General features: G+C 41.1%; 1 protein-coding gene across 4 annotated transcripts in view; it reads left to right on the top strand.

Moving 5' to 3' along the window:
- The window catches only part of C1QTNF7 (C1q and TNF related 7), a 116,202-nt gene that overhangs the window by 28,551 nt on the left and 63,973 nt on the right, over positions 1–23,678 (top strand). For 2 of the 4 annotated variants that reach the window (XM_044226096.1, XM_044226099.1), the window contains exon 1: positions 11,699–11,998. The exons of the other annotated variants lie outside the window; for them this stretch is intronic. The gene's annotated coding sequence lies outside the window, so the exon portion shown is untranslated. Of the gene's footprint in view, positions 1–11,698; positions 11,999–23,678 lie in introns of those variants that run through there. 4 annotated transcript variants of the gene reach the window in all.

Raw genomic sequence — 23,678 nt, 5'->3', positions numbered from 1 at the left:
GAGGTTTTATATATATACGTATATATATATATATATATAAACACCAAAGAATCATAACAATGCTCAAAAATATTAGTTTTCTTCCCTCATTTCTCCTTTACCATTAATGACTGGTATCGATGTTTGCAAGAAACATATAATCATATGCATAAAGACCTCTGCTGCTAACCTTCAAGAGAGAATTTACAGTCTGTATATCCTTCAGCATCTCAGCCTCACACTTCTAGACCATGTGTCCGTACCAGAGGGCAACTTAAACAACTTGGCACGATTTCACACTGGGTGTGTCTTTTCACCTCTCTACGGCAATGAAAGCTTGTGTGGGGGCGCCTGGGTGGCTCAGTGGGTTAATGCCTCTGCCTTCGGTGCAGGTCATGATCCTGGAGTCCTGGGATCGAGCCCCACTTCAGGTTCTCTGCTCGGCAGGGAGCCTGCTTCCCTTCCTCTCTCTCTGCCTGCCTCTCTGCCTGCTTGTGATCTCTATCAAATAAATAAATAAATAAATCTTAAAAAAAAAAAAAAAAGAACGCTTGTGTGCTATTCTGATGGTTACAAATCCCATTCACATACATCACCTCCCTTCCACTTCGTCTCAACTCCATAGGTAGGTATTATTATTACCGTTGCTGTTACGGCTGCTATTGTGGTAATTCCACATGCTGGGAAATTAAAACCTCAACAAATGAAAAGACTTGCCCCAAATTATGCAGCTGGTCTGTGACTCAGTAAGGGTTTCAGTCTGGATTGTCTGTGTTGCCATTCCATGCTTTTTTCCTACTAAACTCCCCTGCTAGAGTAATAGGATTCAAGACCAAAAACCTGAAAAGAAACTTCATTGATTCTTTGCTGCATCTCTTCCACTGGATGTCCTTTTTTTTTTTTTTTTTTTTTTTTTTTTTTTTTAGCTTTTGATTTCCTGTTTTCTCTGATGTTGCTGTGGTTGGCGAGCTGAAGCTCAGCCATGTCGCCTCGAGGCTGGAGAGGTTTCTGTAGGCTCTAACGATCATGTGTTAGATGGTTGGTTTAAGGAAAAAAAGACATGTTTAATTGGTGTTTTCTTTCGGGCAGAATTGTGTTACATTGCAGCCAAATAATGCCTCATCTAAAAGAAAAGAAAAAAAAGAACTATTCCAGAAAGTTTGTTCAGAAAGAAGCCAAATCTTTTGCAAAAATGAAGCATTATACACAAATCTGAAAGTATTTCAGACTGAGAATAGGATAGGAATGTGCAGTAGAGCTGTGTCAGTTAGGGAATGTACTTGAGCCCATGTAACAGAAACCCACCTTCAGCGGCCTGGCCAGATAAGGGTTTATGTTTCTCATCTACAATGAAGTTAGTTTGGAGATATGCAGTCAAAAGTTAATATGATGGCTTCAATGTCATCAGAGTCCTGGGTTCCCGTCTGCTCTTGCATCCTGGAATGTGGCTGTCTTTATCATGATCACAAGATGTGTGCTCTACATTAATGCTAGGATTGTATTCTTAGCAAATGGCGAAGTACAAAGACTAAGATCTGAGCAGGTGACACCAACCTTTCACCTTCAGGAAGCTTTCCCAGCAACCTCTTCCATCAACCTCTGCTTATATAATCCTTGTCCCAAATGGACAGTCACATGGCTTCCCTTGCCACAGGGAGCCTAGAAAGGGGGCATGACATGGTCACCTTGCCTCCCCAAACAAATAGGATTTCTGTTAGTACAAAAGAAGGGCAAGATGAACATTGGGAAGCAACGGATAGAGTCTTGCAAAAGAGCTACCATTCACTGAGGGCCGACAGTGTGTTAGGCACAAACTAAAACAAAGCTAAGAAAGAAATAACACTATCCTTACATACAAGAAATTATATCCAAAGAAATATAAAGTATGAAATGAGAGGCACTGTTCTCAGAAGATCGCTATGTGTATTTTTCTCATGTGACAATGCCTGGCACAGAGTAGACATTCAAAAATGGTTTCAAATGTTTCCCTTCTCTTTGTCCTCTCTCAACTTAAATTAGAAATGCAATGCCAGCTTTAACTTGGAATGTCTTTATATTTGCATTGTCTAATTAATCTTGTTATGATCTAACTATGGCTACTGTTCTGGCCTGTGCATTCATATCCCCCAACCTTTGGCAAACATAGCACTGCTGACTCTATTATATTATGTCAAATCTTTCTGGCTTGATATGTTCTCTCTTTTTGATTGGCTCTCCAGAGATATAATGATACTGTTTTCACTTTTAATTTCAACAGTTAGGACATAAAGAGTCTTTGGCTTGGTGGCTTATCAGCCTCCTCATGATGCATGGCACTTAGTAGGGACTCAATGATATCTGTTGAATGAATGAATCTTCCCATCATCATTTACCAGCTGTATGATCTTGGGCAAGTTTCATAACCTTCCCTGAGTAAGAAAAAAAAATGAATGTTTGTTGTCATTACAAGCCACTGAGATCTGGGAGTCATTTGTTATGTTATGGTATTATAGCTATAATAGCTGATTACTACAGCCTGCAGTGGGGGGAGGGAATTCACGGAAAATAAATGTCCCGTAGATAATGCCAAAGACATTTACTATAGAACAGTATTCACACCATAACAAGACACATTGTTTTTCTAGCATTCATTACAATTAAAGGATAATCTTGAATTCTAATAATCACACATATAATAAACACTAAAAAAAAATGACATACAAACTTCCCAAATCACAGAGATTTTTAGAGCATATATAGATCACCAACATGGAAAAGAAATGTTTTCTGGGCAAGCATCATTCTGCAGCATCAGTGAGCAAGCACATGGGATGCCAAAGATTCAGAAAATACCCTGAGTGCTTATCTCACCGACACAGCTGCACTATAAATGTGTTTGGTTTGGGTAATGGGAAACAATTAAACCATCTCTCTGTTGGGAGAATAGAATGGGTAAAGAATCTCTCTTGTGAGGCAAAAATCGCATCTCTTGATTGTCAGTAAAACCAAAGCTGGAGTAAATTTGGAAATCTGACCTATGATCACCTGGAACTTTATCCCTACCAAAGTATAAATACACGCCAGGGTACTTTGGGGTTTTCCATCTTACCTGACACTCTCGTTTATTTGACTTCTTTTTATGAAACAGCCAACAAAACAGGAATTTTGGAAGCCACAAGCAGGTGTTTGGCACCATATATATGTAAGTTCATACGTAGGGTGTGAGTCACAACCTAGTATCTTTTCAAGGCATTTGTCAAATAGTGAAGGATAGTTCTCAAGAGATTTCTTTTTTTTTTTTCAGGAAGCATGAACGACTGGGAATGCATTTGTATACTTTGAAATTAAACAGACCTGGATCTGATTCCCAGCTCTCCTGTCTAATAAATGTGCAACATTAGGCACACTACTTATCACCATTGAGTTTTTTCCTCATCTGTGAAATGGGAAAAATAATGCTTAAATTAAATCAAGTGAAATTGCTGCATTTGCTGTCAAAAGAAGCCAAATATTACCAATTTCATGTGCTTCAACCTATACCCGTCTTACAGAACTAAGTTCAGCATGGAAAGCCAAGTCCATAGACATCTACTAGTCACAACTCCTTTGTTGCATGTGACAGCACACTGCTGGAGATAGCTTAGAAAAAAGGAATCCATTAGCTCATGTATTTGGCCAGTTTAGGAATGGCGTTAGCTTCATGCATGGCAAAACCCAGGGGTTCAGATGATGCTTTTTTGATTTTGTCATACATGGTGGACAGCATGACCAATGATGGTCTTTAGTAGAAGCAAAAGGAACTTCTCTCTCCCAAGGGATGCCTTTCTTGGGTTACATGCTCACCCTTACCAGTCACTGTTTCCAGATGTGTCAGATGGCTTACTCTACTTGGCCCAGCCTGGTTGACTTCCTCACTTCAAAGAAGGTGGCAAGAGTGAAGGGCATTGTACAAGTTGGCGCAGTTAAAACCACATAAGATAGGGAAAGTGTTAACCAAAGAGTATCAGAGCGCTAGGTAAGCAGGAAAAAAAAAGATACCCATTACATTACGTGCAATACTTAACACAGATCCTGGCATGCAGAAGAGGCACTAAAATTAGCTAAAGCATTTCCTACACAATTTTCAAAGGATATAGGAAGTAATATTTACCCAAAGATAAGATTTCACCTAAAGGTAGGGTGACCAACTTTTCTCCATTTGCCCAGGGCTCTTCTGGTTTAACACTGTGAGTATCACGCCCTGGAAAACTTGGTCCCAGACAAACCATCGTGTTTTGTCTGGACTATCCAATTCTAAAACTGTAAGTCCTGCATCTGGGGAACCCCCTCAGTCCCAGGCAAACCAAGACAGCTGGTCACCCTGCCCAAACACGACACTTGTAAGTATAAATTTGTTAGCTGCATTTAAAGCCTTATTAGGTGAGTTTATTAGTTGCTGCTTCTGTAGAAGATGATGTGCTATAGTACATCTCAAACTGGAGTTGGTCCTATGGGGAAAATACAAAGATCATGCCTGCTTGATTTAGAGTTACAGGATCTGTAACTTTACTCTTCTTCCTACTCTGCTTTGGTTTTTCTTTCATTGTGTCTTTCTCCCTTTTTTCCTTTCCTTGCTTTCTTTCCTTCCTTCTTGCCTTCTGACTGATCTTTCGTCTTTCCCTCTCTTATTTTTCTCTTTCTCTTTTACTTTCTTTTCTGGTGACATATTTACCTTTCAAACTGCATATGACTTAGATTTTGTTTGAAATCTTCAAAGGAGCTGTTATGTGTTGTTTGACTGAAACAAACAGGCCACAGTAAATTCATTTATCCTGGACAATGCACCAAGTAAATGGAAACTTCATTGCTGATTAAAGCAAGAAGTATTTGCATGATTACCAGGATTTTCCAGAGACAGCATGCTCAAGATATTGAGAGCGAAGAATGAAACCACTAGGATGGGGGAAGACAGAAAAGATGATTGTGAAATGAGAAAGATGGAGATTGTAAAGACTTGAGATTGAGTTCTTCCAAGGGCCATTTCGGTTTAAATGATTACATAGGGGTTACATCTACTACTACTGGAAATTGCTGGGATTTAGAAACTCTTTCTTCTTTTGAATCAATATTATCATTAATTAAGCAATGTAAACCAGGAAATCCTTCTTGGTTACAAACTATGCTTTGAAGCCAGGCATGTATTTGAGTGTTCTCAATCAAAACCTTAAAATAAAAATAGAGAGAAAGCAATTTCTCATCTTCAAAGAGAGCTATCAGTGGGAAAAACTGTCTTTGGAATTGTACTTTGGAGAATGATGTGAATTTTGTTTTCCTGATTGAAGCACTGAAGTTCTAAAGAACTAATTGCATTTTAGAGACAAATCCAAATAAATGCTCCCTGATAGCAAGTTTCCACCCACAAGTTAGGCTCATCAACTCAGGACTTCTACGAAATTTGGGTTCTCCAAATATGAGTATTCACATCACTTTCACGATTTCTGTCATTACGTAGTACCACCTGTGTCATTTATTTACCTAACATTTTCCAGCAAATTTACTTTTTTAATAAGATAGACTAAGCTGATGCAGCCAATGTGGCTCATTAGGGCTTGTGAATAACCTTTGTGGGAAGAAAGGTATCACTCGCAAGAAAAGCAGCACACCATGGAGGCATGAGTAAAGGATAGGAGACTCACCACCTGGTCCTCAGGTTCGTTCTATCTTTTGGTAACCTTAAGATTTGGGATAAGTGACTTCAGTTTTCAATCTATATGGTTGTGAGGATTAATTAATTGAAAGAATTGGTGAATAGTCGTTAAGATTCTCTTTTTAGTCCATTAGTGAAGAGAGAGAAGACTTACATAGTCCTATAGCTTGGAAGGTGCACTTTGGGAGGAATTGTGTCTTTAGCTAGCAAGGGACAAAGGATGTATCATCATCTTTGCTTCTAAACTGGCTTCCCCCCTAGACCTCAATCACTTGTGGCTAGTCAGTACAAGATAATAATCAAGAGGGGGAGAACAATGCTTTACCAAAATTTTATGAGTCTTTCCACACAAGCTGAGCTGATTAAGAGCCCAAGTGAGAAAACAGAGCCCAGAGTTAGGGAGAGGCTGGAATGTCCTTCTTCTAAAGAAAAGCCAACAACGAGAATTTTAGATAATTTTTTTTTACCCTTCTGCTCTTCTGTTATTTTTAGTATATAGGCTATTTTTAGGGTGTTTATTTTCTATCTGACACCATATTGAAAGTATATTCTTTCTAATAGCCTTTTAAAATTTTGCATGCATTGTTTAGGAGTACAATTGTATTATCTGCCAATAATGATAATTTTTTTTCTTTTAATCCAATCCTTGTTTTTGCTTCCTGTCTTACTACATGTAAATCATTTTACCACTATCTAGGGTTGATTAAAATAGTTTTGCCTTTTTGATACACTATAATAAAGATGACTTGGAGAATGTAGCAACTAAAAGCCCAAGAAATAGCTGAAAATATATTACAATAATTTGTAGGTAATGTGACAATGCCCTGGAGAAAGACAATGGGTTAAAAAAAAAAAGCATAAAAAAAAATCAGTGAGCAATATTCCAACTGAATAAATGAATGAACACAATGAAATGCAAGAATCAAAACCTGGGGGCACCTGAGGGGCTCAGTGGGTTAAGTCTCTGCCTTCAGCTCAGGTCATGATCTCAGAGTCCTGGGATAGAGCCTCACATAGGGCTCTCTGCTCAGTAGGGAGCCTGCTTCCCTTCCTTTCTCTCTGCCTGCTGCTCTACCTACCTGTGATCTCTCTCTCTCTCTCTCTGTCAAATAAATAAATAAAATCTTAAAAAAAAAAAAAAGAATCAAAACCTGAATGTAAGGCTTCAAGTATGAAATGACATGAGGAAATTATATCAATGAGGATTCAGTTAGGAAACTAAAAATCACCCTAGGTAGGGATTGAAGATGAAAAATCAAAGCCTGAAACAACCATTGAAAGAACTGTAGGCAATCTATACATAGGACCAAATTGCATTGACTTATACAACACACAAATGAATCCATGCAAAACTAGTGAAACCTGAATACATTCTACAATCTAGTTAATACGATCGTACTGATGCCAGCTTCTAGTTTTGATATATTACAGTGATAAAAGAGTTCACTATTGAGAGAAGCTAGTTTTTGTTTTATTTGGTTTTCATGCAACTTTTTTTTTTTTTTTGCAAACTTCTACGACTCTATAATTCTTTCTAAGTGAAGAAAAGGAGGCTATGGAACCAACAATTGAATAAAAGACCATGCTGTTTTTCTGAATATCCAGAAGTGCAGGATTGCTAGGAAACCACACTAGAGTATGTGATTCCAGGACCTCACCCAGAAGCTCCTGTAATCCTTGCATCAGTTGACTGTCCTCACTCGGACCGCAACCGTAACTAAGGGATGTCACCTCATTCATTTCTGCCTTTTACGTGCCTATGTGTGCTTTCATTGGATGATTCTAACCAGAGAAACTAACTGCAAAGTTTTGGGGGAAATCCAGATTCAGGCTTCTAGTCCCTGACCTAGAAGAGAAAGTAAAAAGGTCCAGGGATAATGCTGAGTTAAAAACTTATATCCCAACTCATTGATATTTAATAAATACCATACATTTATCATCCAGTCTTTGAAAAGGGGATTAGACTGATACTCGGTGACTCAGTTCGTTAAGCGGCTGCCTTCGGCTCAGGTCATGATCCCAGCATCCTGGGATTGAGTCCCACATCGGGCTCCTTGTTCTGTAGGGAGCCTGCTTCTCCCTCTGCCACTCTGTCTGTCTGTGCTCGCTCGCTCTCTCTCTCTCTCTGACAAATAAATAAATAAAATCTTTAAAAAAAATTGAAAAGAGGATTAGAAGAAGGAAATTGGTCAAATTTTTCAGTTTGTAAATATAGAAAATTCATAAATAATTTCGTTTCCCAGCATAGTTTCTTGGTCTCTCTGCCAAGCCCTCTTCATCCAAAAGAATTTATAATAAGCAAAATTTTATAAGATTTTTCCAGCTTATAAAACAATTTCACACGAACTCTTTCATTGGCCTACCAAACAAAGCTGAGAAACAGATAATAATAAAACACATAATACTTATCTAGAAATTTCACTTATATTATCACATTTCCTTTCAACCCACCAATAAAAGTGTGTTCTTTGTAGTTCTCTATATATAAGACCTGTCTTTCCATGTCCTTGCACATGTGGCTTCTTTAGCTGGGAATGTCTTTCCTGGTACAAATTCCTCCTGGAAAGCCGCATACCTCCTCACACCCTGTTTATTAGGGTCTCGCTTTATCTCTTTCCTGAAAGAGACCAAGGCTAATTGAACCTGAACAGGAAGCCCCCCTGTGTGCTGAGGGCCAGGCTGTGCTGTCCTTGCAAAAGTCCAGGGATTGGCTAGCAGGTATGACCCAAGATCCATTCCTCAGCTACCTCTTCTTACTCCAAGAACCTCACTCTTGATGAGCCAAATCTAACTTCCCCATTCACAACTGTAAGGAGAAAAATTAATTTGGTAGTACACAGGGGGCCTAATAAGAATCTACCATTAGACTGCAGTCAGAGGCGAATGTTTGCCAGTCATACCACTACTGCAAATGAATCTTGTAGCTCCTCTTTACTACTATTTATTTTCCATGATTCACCAATTCCTACTCCTCCTTTCCTTCCCTGTAGGTTCTCATGTTAGTGATCTAATGGCTAGAGACACTTCACTGAGCCAAACACCCTTGCCCGCAGTGAGCTTATAAACTAGTGAGGAAGACAGATATTATGTAATTATCTTAGAAATAATATAACCAGGGGGTCCTGGGTGGCTCAGTCGTTAAGCATCGGCCTTCAGCCCAAGTCGTAATCCCAGGGTCCTGGGATGGAGCCCCTCATCGGGCTCCCTGCTCAGCAGGAAGCCGACTTCTCCCTCTCCCACTCTCCCTGCTTGTATTCCCTCTTGCTGTTTCTGTCTCTGTCAAATAAATAAATAAAATCTTTAAAAAAAAAAAAAAGAAAGACAAGAAATATAACCACTGAAACAACTACTGTAGCTATAAAGCAACATTTTTAAAGTTTTAGAAAAGGAAAAAAAGTTATGAAGGAGAAGGATAGGACAGTATAAGAGAGAGCTAGGGCAGGTGAGGGGTGGATCAAAGCAATCTTCCCTGTGGTAAGAATGCCAGTTGAGTTCAAGCTTATGAGAGGGATTTATTCACATAGAGGAGGCTGGGAGGAAATCAGGGAGAGAACAAGAACATTCTGGGCAGACGACCCACAGCTGTCAGCCTAAACTCAGGGGTGCCTCAGGGGTGCCTGTGGGAAACCACACAGCTTCCTCAACCCTCCCTCCCTTATCACCAATACCACCCTGACATGAGGCAGCTGAGCTCAGAGAGCAGGAAACATAGAGGTTTATGGTTCAGAATCCAACAGAGGAGAGGAGGAGGTGGAGGCAGACTGTGTCACGGAAAGTACATGGTACTGGTCATCACAGTTTATATGCGGACACTGATAATCATTAGCTTTGTGACCTTGGGAAAGTCACTACCAGCATCTCAGAGTTGTCAGGAGGATTCAGTGAGAAAAGAAATGAGTAGGGCCTTCGACCCAGTGAGTGCTTAATAAGGTTAGCTTTATCTGCTCACTTTCTCCAGGTTTGTTCTGTGTCCCCTCCAAGTTCATAGGTTGAAGCCCTGACTTATGGGACAATGCGACTATATCTGCAGATAGAGTCTTTGGGAAGTAACTGAGGTTAAATGAAGTTTTAGGGATGCGGCCCTGCTCCAAATGGACTGTGGCCTTATATGAGGAGGGAGAGGGGTGCTTGGATGGCTCTGTTGGTTAAGCAACTGATTCTTGGTTTCAGCTCAAGTCACGATCTCGTGGGTTGTGAGATCAAGCCCCGAGCTCCATGCTCAGCAGGGAATATGCTTGAAGATTCTCTCCCTCAGGTCATGATCCCAGCATCCTGGGATCGAGTCCCACATCGGGTTCCTTGTTCTGTAGGGAGCCTGCTTCTCCCTCTGCCCTCCCCCCTCAAATAAATAAATAAATCTTCTTAAAAAGATCATGTCCTTCTCCCCTTTCTCTCCCTCCATCATGTGGGGACACAGTGGGGGGCAGCCGTCCACAAGTCAGGGTAAAGGCTCTCACCAGAACCCAACCAACCACGCTGGCACCCCAATCTCAGAATTTCAACCTCCAGAACTGAGGAAAATAATTTCTCTTGCTTAAACTACCAGTCTATGATAGTTTGTTATGGTGGCCCAAGCCGGCTCCAGTAAAGCCCAGTTAGAAAACTGCTCTTAGAGATGATAGAGTGCAAATCTTAACTGCAAGGACATTCAAAGAATGAATTTATGAAACGGCAAAGGAAGGGAATAGAATAAATGAATAGGACGGGGGTGAATAGGCTTGAACATTTTCATAAATGAGGCTGATCTCAATCCATCTGCCGTCTGGCTGTGACTACTTCTGAGATGCACACAGTCTCACATGGGTCAAAACACTATGGATGGTTTTCTGTGTGGCTGAGCAAAACCACTTTCTCCTTGTTTTCATTCTTATTGTTGCATGAGAGAGGGGACACTTAAACTCTAAGAAAGAAGACCAGGAGTGGCCAAAAAGTGGATCCAAGCACCAAGAGACAGCATGACAAGGGAAGAAATGCAAAATATGCTCTTTAAAGGGAGAAGGGAAAAAAATGCAAGAACCCCGGATCCCTGGCACCCCAGGGTGCAAGCCAATGACAAAAACGGGAAGAGGTGGTGGCACCATACCATCAACAGTGCTCTATGTGTGAAATGCTATGCAGGATGCTGGAAAATACTACTTCAGAATTTTAAAACCTGCAAAGGATGATAACCACTATCTCCATAAAGACTCCATTTGATCTCACCAGAGCAAAATGAGGCAAGCACAGCAGGACAGGGATTATGTCCCCAGGGAGGAAACTGTGGTTTGGAATGCTACATTGGAGTTCCCTTGGCTGGCAAGCATTAGAGGTGGTAACCAAGCCTCCATTTTCTGATTCCAGTCCCAGTGTCCTTTATGTGACAAATGTCAAGACATGCTCTGTATTTTTGCATCTGATCTTGACTTGGTTTTTCAAGGTCAAAATTTTCTCCATGTCCTATCTCATTCCCTGACCAACATGCTCCTCCCCCAAAAAGTCACAGGATGGCTTCTTCCAGAACACAAAATAACATTGAATGGACTATGAGAACTGAAGGAAGAAGAGAACCATGTAGATGGGGACCTACTGACAAAAGCCACATGGTATAATAACTTCCCCCTTGATGAGACTGTCCCATAGCGATCCCGATACTATGAGACCACACAAGGATAACTGCTGTTTTGATTCCCACTTAGCACCTGTGAGAAACTGAGGCTCAGAAATATGAAGGACCTTCTCCATGATGTTCATTCTAAAGACCAAGAGTCAGATGACAAACCCTTATGTCCACCTCCATCTCCCTATAGGGGAGTGAGCCCTGGCAGGACAGCCAGGAGGCTCTTGGTTTCCAATCCTTCCACTCACTTCCCATGCCATCCTGGTCAAACCTTGTAAACCCCAGGCTTCCGTTCCTTCCACTCTAAACTGAAGGGGCTGGACTGCATGGTCTCTGAGAATGTTCTCTAAGGTGGCTGGTAAGAAAACAATCACAAGTACTGGAACACATATTGTCCAGACTCGTTGTGCTGTTTCCCAAATATAATTCAGGGAGTCAGCCAACAGATAGAAGAGGATATTTATTGTTGCTGGTGAGGTCGACGGATACTTTTTTTGAGCTCGATCACACAGGAGGTCTGCAGGCCACAGCGTCATTGCACGTCATGGGTCCTGCGTGCTGCTCCCTCTCTCCCCGCCACTGCTCGAAGCCTGGGAGAACGCTTTTGAAACCAATCAGGAAATTACTTATCAATCTGAAGCCCCACAGAGTTATGAGTGCTCCTCGCTGCCAAAGGGAAGGGGATTTCGAGTGAAAGCTCCACATCTGTGCGCAGTAGAATTCAAAGACTCCAGCTGTTGGAAGGTCTTGCGAGCAATGTAAGTAAACAGCCCTCTCTCCCGATCGAAGTGAACTTCTTCAGGCTTTTTTTTTCTCCCACAGATGAGTCTTTTGGCTCACATCCGTCTTGAGCTATTCTCTCTCTGTTCATCTGTGAGGTTTGGGGGTGTTTACTGACTGGGGCTTACTCAATGAACCATCTCCTCTGGGGGATACTTCTGCTGAACAGAGGAGAGAAAGCGAAAGTCGTCAGAATCGGCTTTGCTTGGGAAGGGTTAGTTTTGAAAAGAGCCCTCGACTTGGCAGCTCTGTTCCTTAATGACTATAGATCCATAGTTAAGGGGAGTGTGACACTGACATGGACACTTGTCGGGGCTTCACCCTGAAACACAGAGTGGTCATCGGGTCTGTGCCTACATAATTTAAGAACAAATTTAAGGTGTTCTCTTCATTTTGATATACTGCAGGGTTTTAATTGAGAAAAAAGGGAAACATTAAAGTTTATACTGTCCGGTGAAGCTTTTCTTGCAGTGGTGTAAATTTTGTGCTCAATTTAGTTTTGTTCAGGGGTGCTGATTAATTTACTGTTCATTTTATTAAACAAATGGGCTCGACATTTTACGCTGCTGTGGGGAGGAGAATGCATTCATTGCAATGCATGAGTGTAAACATTTAGGCTGTGTTGATAAAAATGTGGGTTTGTATTAACAGTAATTGCGTGATGGGATTACATAACTTCATACATAACGCATTGTACTGGAGTATATTGCTTTTAAAGATATTTTAAATCAGATTGTGATTTAAGGACTGAAAAAGTAATTGCAGGTATATAGCTAATATAAAAGAAATAGCTCTGTTTTGATCAACCTTTGTTCCCTGAGACCCTACAGCTTCTCCAGGAACTTGAGAGTCCTTTTCCAAGGGCTCCTCATCAAGAACACTAGGGTTGCAGGGAACTGGTGTCCCGAGATCTCAGATTCTTCCCCACCATCAGACTATGCATCTCGCAATATGTCTTGATTCCGGTTTGAATAATAAAGGCTCACACCCTCATCTTGGTTCTTCTACTCCCTGGAAAGCTCCCCTGAGCACAAAAACAACTGCATTTAACTCCGATTGATATCTGACTTCCTTTCTTCCCTTTAAACAATTTTGGTTCATGGTTTGATGTCCTGTGATAATAAGACTGGTCTTGTTCCCAATATGCTAGGTACTTACCTCCTCCGTGCCTCAGCGCCAGCACAAGCATAAGGTATGTCACAGGGTCAGGCAGCTCCGCGTGGAAAGATATTTTAGCTCCTAGGAATTTATAACAGCCTATTTCCTATGTAGATACCCCCTGGCCTCCTGCCTGGAGCAACTTTTAGTCTGAGGAGATCTCTAACCTCTCACCTTTACTTAATACATGTTATATAGCTAATGTGCTGAAAGCCATAAAAACAAGAGGTGAGATGATGCTCCCCTCCTAGAATTAACATGTCTGTAGTCTGTACAGCCCAAGATGGCTTTTGTTTTCATGGCAATAATTAAATAATTCTGGGCACTGGCTGTTGGACATGTGCGGTGCAGTAGATCATAAAATGGAGGGATACATGCTTGGAATGTGAAAGGAAATTATCTAAACATTGGGAAATATTTACTGAGTATTGACCATGCAATTGGCCCTCCGCTCACCCTGTCTCGTGTGGTCTTAGGAACAGCACGTGAGGATACATAACAGAGTGACCCATGTGTTGGTCACTTAATGCCCCGTGCCTTGGTTTCCTTACTATGAAATAAAGGTAAAAACCATGCGAATCATGTGAAGGTTCAGAGTTAAGAAAAGCAAAGTATTTTTTTGTCTCTCTTACAGGAGAAACTGAGGTTGAGTTTAGCTAAGTAACTTGCCCATGGCCACACAGGTGATGGCTGTCAGGGCTAGGATTTGGGAGTAAATGATCTGGCTGCATCAGACTGGAGAAAGGGCACTTTTTACCAGTTTCCCTCATGCTGTTGGGTTTTTTCCTGTACATCCTTATCCAACCCTCATAGTGCCTTCTGGATGAAAGTAAATTACTGTTGCCCATGAAGATTTCAGACAGGGAAACAAACTCAAGACTTGAACCAATTTGCTCTAGGTCGCACGCTTAGAAATCAACAGGGCTGGGAGCTAAGTGCAGGCTTTGGAATTCCCAGGTTTGTGGTCTCTTCAAGACCCCACGCTCTTGATGGGGGTGGGGGGGAAGGGAACGACGGTCAGGCACATACTGCCTCCCTGCAGGGGAGAGTGAGCTAGCAGAGGATGACCATACCTGGCATCAGTGAGGCCCTCAGCTGTGCCTGGTCCAGTGCCTCATTAATTAAAGCAGGTGCCGAAGCCCCTTTATCAGTAATTCTCCAGAGGATAGAATGTGCATCAAACTTTAACAGTCACTTTCCTCAGCCTGTTCTGTAATTTGGGAAAGAATGAAGATTGCTGTATCCACCTGAAGAAGGTGAAAAATTCGGTTAAATAAAAGAGATGGGGCATTTTCCTCATTCGAATTTTTGGATTGCACTGAGGTCAGAATCAACCTCAGTTCTGAGTTGTTTACTGTCTTATTTATAACCCTGTGCTTTCTTCCTCTTTCCACACATGTCTTCTTCCAAGCGCTGTGACCGTCCGAACCGTGTCATCAGCCTCTTGACTGCACCAGCAGAGGGGTAGATATCCTTCCCTTTGTTGGCTTTTTACTATAAATCAGTAGTGCTCAGTAGAATTCATCACCATATTAGAATAAAGTGAACTATATGTGTAATATGAGAAATTTACTAAATAAACTTTACACAGAGAAACTGGCAACTTGGAGCATTTACTGTGCTGAATAAAATATTATGAGATTGCTTTCTCTGCAGACTACTACAGCAGAGATAGAGGCAAGCCAAATGTGTCCTCAAAACATGTGCTGGGAACTTCAGCTGCCTCGGAAAGAGGTCATAGAGGGCGTGGTGGGACAGGAACCACTGAATGCTGGAAATAATTTCCAGTGGTGGCAAATGTCAGGAGTTGAAGGGAAATAGCCACAGTTTTGAATTCTGGTTCAATCACTTTCTAACCGCAAGACTCCAAGTACATCACTTACTTCTCAAATGCATGTAACCGACATAAACAACCCGACATGGTGCCTAGCACAATGGCTGCCCAATCAACAGGCGTTACTTTTCTCCTTAGATCTGATCCATTCAATCCGCAAATATTAACTGAGCACCTACTATGTGCCATGCATTATTCTAGATATAGCTATGAACTAGCCCATGTCTCTTCCTCCATACCTCCAGAGAGGGTGACAGTAGACACATAAATCAGGATGTAACCGCTGAGACTGGGAAGCACTGTAGAGAAAATACAAAATAGTGATGGGGTAGAGTGACCAGCCATAAATCCATGGGGCTTTTTTGAGACCTGAAAGTCTGTTCTGTCATTTTCTTTCGTCACCTCAGCATCAAATGCCAGGAATAATTTTATGAAAAGAAGGACAGAAAAATTTCTGAACCAAACTACTGCAGTTATTTCTTTCATTGCATCTTCTGGGCTTTTTTCAAAATATTCTTCCTCATCAAAGATAAATCAGTAGGTCCTAAGTGCATGAAGATTAATTAATGATTCTTCTTAAAAAGTTCAAATCATCACAATTCCTAGGGATTACATTGTTGGAGAGGATAAGAACCACCGCATGCAGATTTTTAGGGATGAATTGTGCAGCTTCACAATGACTTCCTGTGTGGCTTGAGTCTGAAATTGTACATATGTTAGTGCAGCCAACATGCGAAGCTGCCAGAATTCAGCCGATCCAACTCTCTATTAGCAAAGAGTCATGTGTACAGCTTTGAAAAACAATCCATGGTCTGTAATGTTTCCTTTCTTAAAATGGTGCAACAAGCCTCACTTGGGTCTGAGACAGCATCTCTCCATAGCGAAGGTCACAGTGCAGATAACTTGTACCAGAGGAGTCTTTGTCTTTCAATCAACCCACTATCTGTGGCCAGAATATTCTTGGCTGTAACAATCCAGATGACTGTCTCATTACTCCATTATGCCTTTATCACCATCATGTAAACCCCAGTTATGGATCCACAACTGAGAATGAAAATTCTATGTACACAGCAAGACAAAATGCACAGGTCAATGTTTTCTATTTTCCAATAAATTACTGGTATTTTTCTGTTTGATTTATAAAAATGTGGTCTCTCCAAATTGCAGATGCATTTCTAGAAATTACTTTGAAAACAAGGTCCCAAGTTAAAATGCAATGACTGAAAAATAAGAGCAAAGAGGATGAGATTAGGACATTGAAGTTAATTAAACAGTAGTAGAGAGGGTTGTGGGGTAATTCAGTGATGCTCCTTGGGACTCCAAACCAATCTCACCCAGAGAATGATGGTGAACTGCTGTCCTGAAGGAAGAGAAGGGGAAGGGTACTACTGTTTTTCATGCACTTTTATGACAGATCTACTCACGGCATTTTAAGTATATGACGCCCTCATCATGACACTTGTGTGGCTATTATTTGCTTGTTCTACAGATGAGGAGCTGAAGCTTGGTGCAGTTAAGTTACAAGGAAGTTCAGCACCAACTAGGAAGTGGCAGGACAACCTGAATCCAGGACTTCCCTGTTGCGCAACCCACTCTACTACTCTGCTGGAGAAAGATTTTTAAAGCCTCCTACACACATGCAATACACAGTCTATTTAAGTAAAGAAAGAATGTATTGCAAGTTTTTAAATGTTGAAATGGCCTCCTGAGGGAAGAGGTTGAGGAATTGTCTTCTTTGGAGGTCTATTAAACCCAGATTGGTTATCATACATATCTGGTATGACTTCAGTGTGGTTCTTCTGCAAAATGAAAAGAGCCAAAATGATTTCTTAAGGCCCTTTCTAATTTTTCCAACCAAAGGCCAAGTCTACATCCATGCAAGACAAAATGGTGGTAACATGGCAGGTCTAGTCATCCTGCTCTCCTTCCCAGACTCCATGCCAAGTTCTTTGGCTGGAGTGATGTCCAGACTTTCTAGTAATACCACATCCACTTGGATCACAGGCTCTGCTGGCCATTTCCCCACAAACAGGGAGGGGACCCAACTCTGGAGCCCATTTGTGCCCAACCAAAGGAACACAATTTGGGTGAATCTATTATCTAAGTTGATGGCTGTACTTCCAATGTTTCAGAACTACAAATCGGAACCAAACTGGCATGAAAGAATGGAACATAGTTAGAAAATAGTAATGTCTTCCAAAATTCTGCCTACCATGTGTATCAGTTAACACTTGTGAGCATCAGAAAAATCTAGTTCCTTTCACATGTAAGGGGTTTATTTTTCTCACTCAACAAGAAGCCTAGAGGTAGATGATCTGTAGCTATTTCAAAGATGTCACCAGGAAACCAGGCTCCTTCTGTCTTCCTGCTTTGTTCCTGTTGGTTAACACATGGCTTTTGTCCTCATGATGGCAAGTCAGCTGCTGCCCCTCCAGGTTTTGAGTTGATATTCCAGGAAGGAAGACAAAAACCTTCTTGCCAAACTTTGCCTTTTTATTTGGAAAACAAAGTCTTCTTCCAGGACTTTCCATGTACCTGGGCACCCCTTGCTCCAAGGAGATCTGGAAGTTTGTGTATTCTGTCTTTAATATAGAAAAAGACAGAGGGTGGGAGTAGATTGGGGTGGGTTTTGAGAGAGTCAAACCTATAGTACTTGTCAAAATATTCCATAAATTCCTATTTCTGAAAGCAATTAATTTGGAATTTGATACATAATAAATATGATATAAACATTTGCTAGATGCATCTATTTTGATACTTTGAGCATGAAAATATTTTTAAAACAACTGGTAAGGGGCAGGGAGGGACAAGATTCTGCCCAAAGTACCACAGAGTAGGGAGAAAAAGTGGATCTGGTGTCAGATCAAGGTCTGAATTCCAGTTCATACCTAATTAGGTGTGGGATGTCTGTAGGCCTTCATTTATTTGTATTGAAGAGACGAGTAATGAGGTGGGGGATGCCTGGGTGGCTTAGTCTTTAAGCATCTGTCTTCTGCTCAAGTCATGATCCCAGAGTCCCTGGATTGGAGTCCCTGGATGGAGCCCCAGTCACGCCCCCTATTCAGTGGGGAGTCTGCTGCTCCCTCTATCCCTCCCACTGCTCCTTCATTCTCTCTCTTTCTCTCTTGCTCACTCTCTCTCCCTCTCTCTCTCATAAATTAATAAAATCTTTAAAATATAATAAAATAAAATAGGGGTAATTGGGTCTCCTGGATGGCTCAATCTGTTGAGTGTCCAACTCTTGATTTCAGCTAAAGTCATGATCTCAGAATTGTGAGGTCAAGCCCTGCATTGGGCTTCCTGCACAGTACAGAGTCTGCTTGAGAGTCTTTCCTTCTGCCCCTCTCCTTGCTCTCTCTTTCTCTCTCTCTCACTGTCTCTCTCTCAAAATAAATAAATAAATCTTTAAAAAAAAAATAGGGGTAATGATAGCCACCCATAAAATTACTTTAGAATTAAGTAAGATACGTAAACTTATAAATAATATACCATATAAAGAGTCTGGCACATAGTAGTCACTCAAGAAATGATAGTTCTCTCTTGCTTTGTACTTTTTATCCAGCAAGTATGTGAACTTCATGAGCTAAAGTTGAAAAATCAGCTCTTTGATTGCAAGAAATGAGAACAAATCCACTAAACGGTGTGTACCCTTGCTCTATCAGTGCACGCCAAGATTCTTTCATTTTGGGCTTCATCACATTATCTTAGCAAACCAGACAAAAATGTCCAAGTGATTTTGTTTTCCAAACTGCATCATACACTTCAAAGTGCCATCTGCTTTTGACTTGTTACAAAACAGTCAACAGAGCCATTTGGTGACATTTTAAAAAGTGACCCATGTTTGTTACCAAGGGACATGATTCCTAGAATTTGTGCAATTTGTTCTGTGTTGTTGAGATGTGAAATAAAGGCTGCACAGAAACTCTCAGCTGTTTCAATACATTATCCTCATCCTAATCCCTGAAGCCAGGGGATTGTGTTTCTTTCCATTTTAATTATCTCCCCATGTCATTCCAACCTTTCTAGTCAGAGGTGTGTATTTAGTGCTTATCACCTTATAGTCACCACTGCAAAATTTAAAAAAGGAAATGGGGTCACCTGGGTGGCTCAGTGGGTTGGGCCACTGCCTTCAGCTCAGGTCATGATCTCAGGTTCCTGGGATAGAGCCCCACATCGGGCTCTCTGCTCAGCGGGGACCCTGCTTCCCACCTCTCTCTCTCTCTCTGCCTGCCTCTCTGCCTGCTTATGATCTCTGCCTGTCAGATGAATGGATGAAATCTTTAAAAAAATAAAAAGAGGAAATGAAACAAACCGAAAAGAGTTCACAGCTTTGCCAAGTCAAAATCCACCCACCAGCCAAAGTCTCACGTCTGCACTATGGTTAGGTGGAAAAAGAACTCAACTCAAAGTCATTTGCTTTTGTTCACATATGAGTGAACCTCTTAAAGTCATCTTTAGAGAGCCATTTAACTTTATTCCCCCCATCCTTACCTGGAAAAATTAGCAAACATTCCTGCCCCTCCCATCCCACTTGGTTGATATGAAGACCATTGAGATAATGTACTAGATGTGCCATCAAAATAACACATGATATATTCAAGTGTCTTTCAGCATTTCCTCTCCATTGTAGTACAATTTGTACCATATCATACTGCATAATGAATTGCATAACCTTAACTGGTTTCCCTCTGATTTCTCACCTTATTTTCATCTTTCTTGATAAGAGGCCATTGATCTTCTGTCACTCTCTCTTCCATACCTCAGTGTGAATGTAGCCAATTATTCCTGGTTTCTACCTGATTTCTAGCTGTTCTGACTAAATATCCAGGTCTCTGCAGACTGACCACCTCTTTTCATGATTAGAATGAAGCTAAGTTCATTTCACATTCATTGAATACATGCTTACTTATTGGATCAGAAGTGATCCAAACAGACAAAAATCCCTGCTCTCCTTGAGATTACATTTCAGTCCTCTGGCCTCACCGGTGTAGGCACACTGATGAGGACACCTTGAAATCTGATGTCATGTTGTATCCTCTCACCAAGATCCTTGCCCCCAAGTTTCTATGCTCTGCTAACATGGGCTCATGAACTCCTGCACAACAGTCACCATGTAAATCATGGCCCAAATAATTATAGTCCTCTGTGAAAATCACAGATCTTAATGGGGTCCAACTTCAGATAACATTCAAATGATGGATGCAATCTCTTGTTTTCCCAAAGTTGATAATCTTCATGTAGCCAGAGTGTTGCTAAGTTCTGGGCAGAGATGGAGAGAAGCCACTTTCCCATGGTGAGTCACCTGGCTCTAAAGTAGTTGTGGTTGTACCCAGAGATTGAAATCTTTACTGGAAATATCTTCCTAAAAAATTTCCCTGGAAACATTTCTTTCAACATCTGACATTAAAAACTCTCTCCATAAAGACTTAAAACGAGTCACTGGGCTGGAAATAGAAATTCTTTATACCATTTACTGTCCATATATATCCCCCTCCCCATTCAGATATCTGTGCACACACAACCCCATACCTCTCCTTAATGGTCAATATCCAACTTATAGTTGGCCTTAGCTAGAACATCTAGAAACCAGTGAAATCTGGACAAGCTATCTAAACTGTTGTTCCTTCAAATTAGTAGAGTTTGGAAATAGTTATTTCCATCTACTCCCAAGGACAGAATGGCCAGGCCCAACTGAATACCTTCAGGTAACCTCTTCTAAAGCACCCTTAGAAAAAGTTGATTTGCTTTCTTCACCCTTTCTTGGTCTGCACGTTACCTTTAACCCATCCAATCTACTTTCCTTAGAAGAACAGAGAAGTGCGATAGTTAGAGGTATGTCAAGGGAGCCAAGTCAAGGTTATTTCAGAATGGAAAAGACTTCAACACTGATACAGACTGAGAACAATCAGCCAATGCTAGAAGATGAAGCTACTAGAGAATGAGAGAGGGTATCTGAGCCAGATAATCTAAGAGAGGCAAGAGCTACCTCAAAACAAACCCCCAAGACTGGGCTTGGTTTTGAACGAACATGGTTCCTGCCTCTTACCAGTGTCAGTTGAGACTGGCAGGAAGCAAGCAATAGACGGTAATGTGGATAAATTAGGGATGATAGAAAAAGGAGGGTATCCTGATCATGCTCTCTGTTTTTCTCTGGGAGGTTATAAGTGGGGTGATTGCTTAAGATAAGGACAGTGAGCTGATTAAATGTGTACTGCAAATACATAGCCCAGCTCTCATCATAGAGAAAGCACTAGAAAAAATATTTACTTCTTTTCCCCTTCATAGCTTGCAAACTATAGCAAATGTTTATCTCCAAAAGACATCATATAAAAATAGCCACCATGACACCAGCCATGTATTTTGCATTTTAAGTGAAACATGTGAACCTTCCTGAAACTTTTATTTTAAACTCTGAACTATAACGACCTCTCCACACTCACCTCAGTTTTTGAAAATAACTTGGCTCAAGTGCAGACTGTCAGAAAATCCCTCTGACCACACATATTCTCTTCCTGTGACCCACAAGCCTGGAGAATGTTCTGGAACCTTGCCAGCAAAGAGGTGTGTGGAGGAAGAAAACTGAACTCTTGTTGCTTTTGATTTCAGTGCTGTAAAAATGGTTCCAGACATGACAAATGAGATGAAGATAATCTAAAACATGGATCGTTTCCATGTTTGCCCTTTGAAGATTTTAATAAGCATCAGCTTTCTTGGGCCAAATCAGGTTCTTAACTTCCAAATGTTTCAGATTTAGCCTGTCTTCTTTTGATTATTTGAAATCAGGGTCAGTTTGGGGAAGTTTCATGCTCAAATTCGAGGGCAGCTGGCTGACAGACCACAGCAGGTAATGGCCTCTGAGGAGAGCCTTCTCCTTGCCTTACCACCCTTCTCCCACAACATGATGGGGAGGAGGGTGGATGCGGATGGACCAGATCCAGATTCAGCCAGGTTTGAAGGTTCCCAAGAGGAGACTTCTCTTATACGAATAAGGGTTATGAATTTGAGATTACTTTAACTCTGGTTTTCTCAATCTCCTTCTCTCTCTTTCTCTCCTCTCTTGTAAGAAAGTACTAGTCTCTTTCACTTGTTTTTTAGGATTCTGGTCACCTGCAAGATCAGTATAGTTAATCATAAGGAGCCAGGACTCTGTAGTCACAAAGTGCCTCACACCATTCTAGGCACTCCGGATAGAGACGATATCAAAACAGACAACTTCCTCCTCCACATTGAGAAGTAGACAGGCAAACAAAGACAACAAAAGATGGCCTGTCACGAGGTGATGAGGACAATGATGAGGGAAGTGGGTAAAAGAGATGCAGGTATGCTGCTTCAGAAAGGTGAGTCAGGGAAGGCTAGGGTCATGGGAAGTCAACTCGAGCCAGACTGGAAGGTAAAGAGGAATAAGTCATGCCAGCTTCTGGCTGAAGAGCATTCTGGTCTGAGGAGTAACAAGTTGAGGGAAGGCATGATTGATGACCCTTGGTTCATTCCAGAAATAGGAGGATGCCAGGTGCCTGGAATGAAGTGCATAAGGTAGGATGTGAGGTAAGAAGGGAGTGGAAATCAAACCCATCTAAGACCTTTCAAGGGCCTTGAGCTTTATCTCAAGGGATGCAGGAAGCTATTGCAGTGTTTTGAGCATGAGAGTGACTGACAGGTTCTGCCTTAAGTTCTAAGACAAGACTAAGACTGCTGTTTGATAAATGGACTAGTGGGTGAATGATATCATCCCTCCTCCAAGCTCTCAACAGGCTTGCCAAACTTATTACTATTTCAACAATAGCACTCTCAGTTGGTAAAGAATTCACAGACCAAAATAAAATGGACATGCATAAAATGTCTTACATTGCATTGCTCTGCTTGAGGGCAGACTAACCCCATCAGAGCATAGTAATAAAATGTAATTAATTTGATTAAGGACATTTCTATTTGTGGCATTTTATTTCACCAGCCAGAAAGCTCAAATACCAGACTGCTTTGTTCAAAACTAGACCTGAAAGCCAAAGGAAAAATTGCCTGTTGCTTTTGTTTTCCCTGGACCTGCCTTTCCTGGCAGTTAGAGTGATATCCCCCAGAATGTGGGAAGGATGTTTGCATCCCAGCTCAGCTCACCAGAGTTATGGGGTCCTACCTGGCCATTTGTGACCAAAGCTCTTGTTGTAACAAGAGGCTCCTTTGCTGGTCTTGTCTCTTGTGCATGGGACTCTTTGGAGTCAGCTTTTTTGGGGGGGGCGGGAGCAGACTAATACAGAAACAAGCTAATTGAAGACTTAGATGTGAGAAATCATGGATCCCAATCAAATATTATTTATTATCATTCAATTACTTCATCAATAAATACATGTCCCTACTATACACCAGATGCTGTTCTACAACCAAAAGCACAAATAAAAATACCTACCTCCATGGAGCTTCCATTTCATGGAGTAAGATAGACGATACTAAAATAAATTAAAAACATAGTATGTTATATGATAATACATGTAATGAGAAAAAAAAAAAAAGACAAAGAAGGAAGTATGGAATGGTTGGATTTATAACTTGGGGAAGAGTGATCAGAGAGACCTCACAGGGAAAGTGAAATTTGAGTATAAAGATGAAGTGGTGGTACAGCAAGATGAAGACCGATATAGATAGTGTAGTTATAGGTATAAGTATAGAAACAG

Source organism: Neovison vison, chromosome 11 (assembly GCF_020171115.1).
Source record: "Neovison vison isolate M4711 chromosome 11, ASM_NN_V1, whole genome shotgun sequence".
In the NCBI taxonomy this organism is placed as follows: Eukaryota; Metazoa; Chordata; class Mammalia; order Carnivora; family Mustelidae; genus Neogale; species Neogale vison.
The sequence above is the reverse complement of the archived record's forward strand: the minus strand, read 5'-3'. Positions and strand labels throughout refer to the sequence as shown.